Source organism: Loxodonta africana, chromosome 15 (genome assembly GCF_030014295.1).
Source record: "Loxodonta africana isolate mLoxAfr1 chromosome 15, mLoxAfr1.hap2, whole genome shotgun sequence".
In the NCBI taxonomy this organism is placed as follows: domain Eukaryota; kingdom Metazoa; phylum Chordata; class Mammalia; order Proboscidea; family Elephantidae; genus Loxodonta; species Loxodonta africana.
Window position 1 is genome coordinate 61,842,865 of NC_087356.1, and position 7,906 is coordinate 61,850,770.

Consider the following 7,906-nt stretch of genomic DNA (forward strand, 5'->3'; position numbering starts at 1 on the left):
GGTGTTCTAGGAAACGTGAGCCTGTTAGAAATCCCAGTGGTGTTGTCACATATGCAGTTGGATGTACTAGTTTGAATTTCAGGGCAGTGGTCTCACCTAGAGATATAAATTTAGCAATTGTCATTATATAGATGGCATAGAAAGCCGCAGAACTATCTATCTGTCAGGGGAGATAGCAAAAAAAAAAAAAAAAAGGACAAATTCAAGGACTGGCCCTTGAGTACTCTAGTTTTTAGAATTTAGGAAGTTGAAGAGGAACCACAAAGAAGACTAAGAGGGGGCCAGAGAGATAAGAGGAAATCTGGATAAGTGTGGCATCCTGGAAACCAAGTGAAGAAAGTGTTTTAAGAAGGAGTGAGTGATCGATGGGAACATGAAGTAAGATCAACTAGGATGAGGACTGAGATTGACCGTTGAATATAGTATTATGGATGTTCCTGTTGCCTTTGACTCGGTAAGAGCAGTTTTGGTGGATTGGTGGAGGCAAAATCTGACTGAAGTGAACTCAAGAGTAAATAGAAGGAGAGGAATGAGAGTTTTGCTGTAAAGGAAAGGAGATTGGTAGGAAGATAGCTGAATAAGAAGTGGGGTCAGGATTTTTTTTTAATGGACGGGAAGAAACAACAGCATGTTTATGTGTTGACTGAAACTATCTCATAGAGAGGGAAGTAGTAAGTAATACGGGGAGAAAGGAGAGAGTTGCTAGAGCAATGCCCTTGAGTAGGAAAGATCAATGGAGTACATAGTGCATAAGTGAAAGAGTTCAATTAGCTATAGCGCAGATACCTTGTCTTAGTCATCTAGTGCTGCTGTAACAGAAATACAACTTGGTGGCTTTAACAAAGAAGTTTATTCTCTCACAGTCCAGTAAGCTAAAAGTTCTAATTCAGGGCGCCGGCTCCAGAGGAAGGCTTTCTCTCTCTGTCAGCTCTGGAAGAAGGTCGTCATCAATCTTCCCTTGGACTGCGAGCATCTCAGCGCAGGAACCTCAGGTCCAAAGGACACACTCTGCTCCTGGCAATGCTTTCTTGGTGGTATGAAGTCCTCCATGTCTCTCTGCTCACTTCTCTCTTTTATATCTCAGAAGAGATTGGCTTAAGACACTACCTAATCTTGTCGACCTCATCAATATAACTGCTGCTAATCCATCTTATTACATCTTAGTGATAGAATTTACAACATATAGGAAAACCACATAAAATAGTGGACAGTCATGTAAAATGGTGGACAATCACACGATATTGAGAATCATGGCCCAGCTAAGTCAACAGATATTTTGGGGGGACACAATTAAATCCATGACATAGCTCACCTGCAGTACCAGAACAGAGGGTAGGATGTATGGACACAGATACAAGTAGGTAGTAAGATGTATGGTGAGAGCCCGTGAAAGTACTCTTTTGATTGCATCTCTATTCTCTGTGAAATAAGAAGCAAAGCTATCATCTAAGAGTGAAGATCAAGGAGTTGGCAGTTTCAGGAGAAAGGGGACCATATGAAGTATCATGTAGGAAAGCAAAAGAGTAAATGACTATGGAAATATGGTATCACTTCTAGAGAGTATTAGAGGTCTAACACTCTAGTTAGTGATCATGAATTGAAAGTGAGACCACTGTGCCTGGTTTTGTATTTTTCTCCAGATACATTCAGCTGCTTGGGTGCACGTGCAGAATAAGTGGAGGGTTGGATTTGACTAAGTTTGTGGGTTTAGCCAAACAAGCCCAAAGAAGTGAGTCTGGTAAGGAAGTTGAGGATGTATGCAAGGAACTGATTCTGAGGATTGACCAAGGGATTTTAAGGTCAGTAGGGAGGGAAGTGAGGCCACGTATTGGTAAGTTGAAGGAGGGAGAGTGAAAAGACATTGAGATCAATGGATTGTCCTGGTGGGGTCTAAGGTTTGCTGGAATTGTACTGGCAGTGCAAGTGCACTGGAAAAATAGGAAATGGTGATTGGGAATGAGGGTGCTTGAAACTCAGATTATGGAGAATTTCAGTTATTAGTGATGACAAGGTCTGCCAAGGAGTTAATGGCTAAGGTCGAGTACAGAACAAGACTGTGGGAGGAGAGGAGGTCAAGAAACTGAGCAGGAAAGGTATTGGATGGGTCATTTAAATGCGTGTTAAAACCACCAAGAATTAGAGCAGGGGGAGAGTTAAAGAGAGTAACAGTGAGCTGAGGGCTAAATTCAGCAAAAATCACCCCAAGAGTATCTAGTGAGTGGTACTGAAATGATGGATAATAGTGTCTTCTGACATTAGGCTCAAAGCTGGGGAATGTTTTAGGAAGAAGGCTAGGAAAAAGGTCCAGATTGAGCAATGAGGAGCTGGGGGTATGCCTACCCCACCTCTGGGCCAAGGAGTACCAGATGTGGAAGATGAAAGAGCTACGTCATTTTTACGGCCTTTAGTAATTTTAAAGTGTTCACAATGTAAAGTCTGAACATTTCTTGTTATCCTTATTCTGATTCGTATCACTGTGGTGCTGCAACTGTAACCAGGATCTTTCCTTTTAGACTCTAACTTCTCCATAACCCAAACCCGTTGCGGTTGAGTCGATTGTTTCTCAAAGGGTACCTTCTGCCCATCTCTATCGCCACTGCCTTAGTTTAGGTTCTCACCATCCACTGAGAATCTATCCTGTACACTGCTGCTAGGAGGATCAACCCACATTTGTTCAACATCTATTAAGTGCCCGGTGCTGAGCTATGTCTTTGTAATATTCAGATCTGATCATGTCAACCGCCTACTTAAAAACCTTAAATGACTTCCTATTTCCTTTCCTATAGGATAGAGCCCAGATCCATTTAGTATGGCACACAGATATCCCATAGCCTGGGCACTGGGTACCTTTTCAAGATCGTCTCCAATTTACCTCTCCTTCCACCTTTCCATTCCCTCTGGCCATCTATATCCCACCACCAAACTTTTTATTCTTTTTTAAATTTCTACTTCTATACCTTTGCTATTGTGGTTCCTGCTTCCTGGAATGCCCTCTTTCTTCCATTCTCCACCTGCTGAATTCCTTTCATCTTGGCAATTCAGCTTCAACTACCTTACCAGTGAAGCCATCCCTGGTTCTCCCAGACTGTAAGATCCTCCCAGATCACTTGGTTTATTCCCCTACTGTAAACCTAACATACAAAGTTTTAATTATTTGCTTAACATGTCTATCTTCCCCATAAACTCCAAGTTCCCTTCAGAAACCAGGGACTATATCATATTCATCTTTGTGTCCCTGGTGTGTGGCATATATTAGGTGCTCCTTTAATGTTAATGAAGACGTGAATTATAATAAGGAGGCTTGGTGGTATGGTGGTTAAAGCAGTCAACTGCTAACAGAAAGGCCAGCAGTTCGAAACCACCAGCGGCTGCTCGGGAGAAAGATGTGGCAGTCTGCTTCCGTAGATAACATTTATTGTGTGCTTATTGTCATCAAAGATGTTCTAAGTATTTTCCAAGTATTCACTGATTCAATTTTCCTACCTATGATTAGGTACCACTATGGGTTGAACTGTGCCCCCTCAAAAGATATACTGACTTCCTAAACTCCAGTACCTGTGAGGTGACCTTATTTGGAAATAGGGTCTTTGCAGATGTAATTAGTTAACATGAGGCCATACTGGAGTAGGGTAGGACCTAATCCAATACACTGGTGTCTTCATAAGAAGACGAGAAGAGATGGAGACTCAGAGGGAAGACAGCCATGTACAGAGGCAGGGCTTGTAATTACACTGCTAGAAGCCGAGAACTGACTGGGGTACCAGAAGCTGGAGGAGAAAAAGGAAGGATTTTCTCCTAGACGCTTCAGGGAGAGCATGGCCCTGCAACGTCTTGATTTCCAACTTCTGGCCTCCAGAACTGTAAGAGAATACAGTTTTTTTGTCTTAAGCTGCCCATCTTGTAGTAATTTGTTAGGCAGTCCTAGAAAACTAATACAAGTACTATTATTAACCTCCTTTTACAGATGGGGAGACAGGCACAGAGTAACTTGTTCCAAAGCTACTTTCCAGTAAATAAAGGATCCCAGCTTTAGACTGAAGTTGTCTGACCACACCAGTATGCTTAACCAATATACTACATCTAAGAATAAAAGAAGGAAGACTCTTTGCCCTGCCCCTCCCCGTAGTCTATTCTTACGTATAGTAGCAAGGACTTCTGCTATCACGTTGCTGTGAGCCACTAAGGCCTCCAGATCTTCTTCCGTCATTCTGTTTTTGGTTCCTAATCCCCTTAGTCCCTTGTACTTACCTTATTAAACCTGCTGCTCTTTGTATTTGCTTATTTCTGTAATTTCTGGCACTTTTCCAGTTTTAGGGAAGTCAGAAATGGACTCTGTTCTTTCTTTCTGTCCAAATTTCTCTCCCTCTGCTGCTCTCTACAGGTGATGATCAAATTAACAAAGGAAGAGACCAATTAAGATCCTCAAATCCTCTGGATCCAACAGAGGATGTCCCATTTTTTCGATTAAAAAGGAACATTCCCTTGCCTCTGATGATTTACACTCAAAGGGAAATGCTTTTGTGTTAAATACATGTGAGAAGGATTTCCACTGAAATCACTCAGTCTTTAGTCTCTGTTTCTTTGGTTGTTTTTGTGTGTGTAGGTATGTGTGTGTTCATAAATTTGTTTGTATTTGTCTTAAATACTGGACCTATCTCCCCTCCCGAGTCTGCAGAGATCCCTCTGTCCTGGAGTTCCTCCCTCCAGCACCCCACATTGATTTTTAGTTTCTTGTGCCCTAATGAGGTTTCACAGAGCCCTGGTAGAGCAGTGGTTAACTGCTCAGCTGCTAAATGAAAGGTCGGTGGTTTGAACCCACCAGCCGCTCCTTGGGAGGAAGATGTGGCAGCCTGCTTCCGCAAAGATTTACAGCCTTGGAAACCCTATGGGGAAGTTCTGCTCTGTCCTACAGGGTCACTATGAGTTGGAATGGACTCCTCGGCTTTAAAGTGAAGTTGTTTTGGGGTTTGGAATGAGGTTCCTTTTCACTGACTTCTCCTGGCCCTCAATTCCTTGGGGTAAAGATGACACCAAGATCTCTCTATGTTCCCACAGAGAAATACAGTCTGACCTGGGAAAGTCTTGCCTCACCATGATCTCATTCCCCATCTACACAAACAAGTAGCAAGGCAACTAGCTTTTAGGGGCATGCAGCGAAGGAGCCCTGGTGGTGCAATTGTTAAGTGCTTGGCTGGTAACTGAAAGGTTGGCGGTTTAAACCTACCTAGCTGCTCTGTGGGAGAAAGACCTGGAGGTCTGCTTCCAGAAAGATTATAGCCAAGAAAACACTATGGGGTCATTCTACTCTGTCATATGGGGTCACTTTCAGTCAGAATTGACTTGACGGCACCCAGCAACCACAACCGAGAAGTCATGATTCTGTAAGTCAAGGGAGCCTAGTCTTCCTTTTCTCCCTCCTTTCCTGTATCCCTCTCTTTTCCCCATGGCTTCTTGTCCAGGTCTCTCTCCCTTTCCATCTTCTCTAACCCCATTCTATTGCCTTTTTTTTTTTTTAAGCCTTACCTCCTAAGTCCTGATTACATTAAAAAAAAAAAATTCAGTATCTCTTAGAAGCAACATCTGAATGATAGTTCACCACCCACTGTTGTTCCCCCTTTAATCAGAAATGGGACTAGATTTTTCTAGGACCCATTTGCCTGTAGGTTCTGAGCCCTGCACTTACCAGCATGAAAGCCTTGCTTTTCTCTCCATGGTCTTAACCTGAAGGGACTCCTAGTGTGCTTTGGAAACCCTGGTGGTGTAGTGGTTAAGTATGAGGCTGCTAAACAAAAGGTTGGCAGTTCAAATCCTCCAGGTGCTCCTTGGAAACTCTATAGGGCAGCACTACTCTGTCCTATAGGGTCACTATGAGTCGGAATCAACTCGACGGCAGTGGATTTGGTTTGGTTTTGGTTTTACTGTGCTTTTAGGGGAGAGGCCCCTCACAGATTCCAACCATGATAGGCCCAAAGACCTCTATCTCTAAATATGAGAATTCCTAAATATTCCATGATAGGAAGTTTTATTTCATCCATGGGAGCACGAAGGAAACATAGGCATGAACTAAGAGTATGATCCAGGTAGAAAAATGATAAGCCCTGTGCTTATAATGCTGAATGGTTTCCTAAATGCATATGAAAAATAAACAAAAATTAAAGCAATGGTTGAATTAGCTGTGAGGGAATATATACAAATTTTCCAAATATTTATGTTTATATTCATTAATAATCGCCAAATATAAAATTATCATTTATGGAGGCTTACACAGAGGAAGGCAGGCAGGCAGATTATGAGTCTGGGGCTCTCCTCAGAACATAGAGCTCCTGCCTTGATGGATACCCAGGACCAGCTCAAGTCCAAGCTGCGGAAAGTCTCTCCTTTCCTGCATCAGTTTAGTACAAGGGTCACCAAAGCCACATCTCTCTTTATTAGGGGAAGAAAAGGAACAGAGAGGTGGGAACATGGAGTTAGTTCAGGGAATCAGAGAATGATAGGTCCCTATGCCAAATATCCTCTCAAAAACTCTCTTCTATGACATTTCAGAGAGATGGCATCCAGGTTTGGCTTGAATCCTAGAGACAAGGAGCTCAGAACCTGATGGGGAAGGCGAGGCAGCCTCAACAAAGAGAAAGGTTGCCTGCCTCATCTGCAACTTCAACCTATTGGGTTTGGTTCTAGCTCAGGTTCTAACTATGCAAAGAGTTGGAGATCTCACACCACCAAGAAAGCAGCACCAGGAGCAGAATCCGTCCTTTGGACCTGGGGTCCCTGGGCCTGAGAAGCTCCTTGATCAGGGGAAGATTGAGGACAAGGACCTTTCTCTAGAGCTGACAGAGAGAAAAAGCCTTCCCCTGGAGCTGCCACCCTGAATTTGGACTTTTAACCTACTAGACTGTAAGGGAATAAATTTCTCTTTGTTAAAGCCATCCACTTGTGGTATTTCTGTTACAGCAGCACCAGATGACTAAGACAGTCACTGTGAGCCCGAATCAACTCCACTGCAATGGGTTTTTAGTTTGTGCCATTTCTGCACAAAACCCACAACAGGACTTAGATTGATAGAGGTTGGGGATGGGGTGGGCAGCAATGACTTGGTCTAGTATACAAGGGACATCTTTAAAGCCCCCATTCAGATCCTGTTTCAGCATATTTTAGGCTTGGGATGGGAGTGGGGATATTCCATGGGGCTGTTTCAAAAGCCCAGGGCTGCTGTCAGAGGAAGAAGCCGTAAAAGTGCTTCTGTGTGTGCGTGGGAGGGGGAGGGTCTGTGTCTGTGCAGGGACAGGGCCCATGTGTTTTGGGCTCTATTAACTAACTCCCTCCCATCCATCACAGTCTCCCCCCGGGGCCGCCGCAGCCCTGGCAGCTGGGTCACCCCGGGGAGGCTGGGCTGGGGGTCCCTAAAGGGAGCCAGGCTTCAGGCAGAGCAGCAGAGACACATGTGTGCCTGGCTGGGTTGGGGCCGGCGCCTCATTGAGAAGGCGGCTCTCCAAGCTGGGCTTCATTAGGACAGAGGCACTAATAGGGGAGGGGGCACAGGGGGCTGGGCTGACAGCCAATTACTTGCTCGTCTGCATTATGGATTAACCCATCTGCGGCTGGGAGACTGGCTCTGAAAGGGGCACAAAAGGGGGGGGGCGTGACCACAATCACACACTGAATTATCCCGTCTGAGAGCAATTGTCCACCAACAAACAGGGACCTCAAGATGGGTGACCCCCTTGGGTTCTCTCCATCCCCTACCCCTTGCCCCACAGGAGGAGCCAGAGGCAGGGTCTGGGGATAAGGGGGACAGAGATGCCATTCCAGGCGGGCACGGAATTTAGGGGAGGGGGCTGAATTTGAGGTTAAGTCAGAGGAGACAGGAACCAAGCAAAGGGTCTCGCAATGTAACTTTTTTTTACTT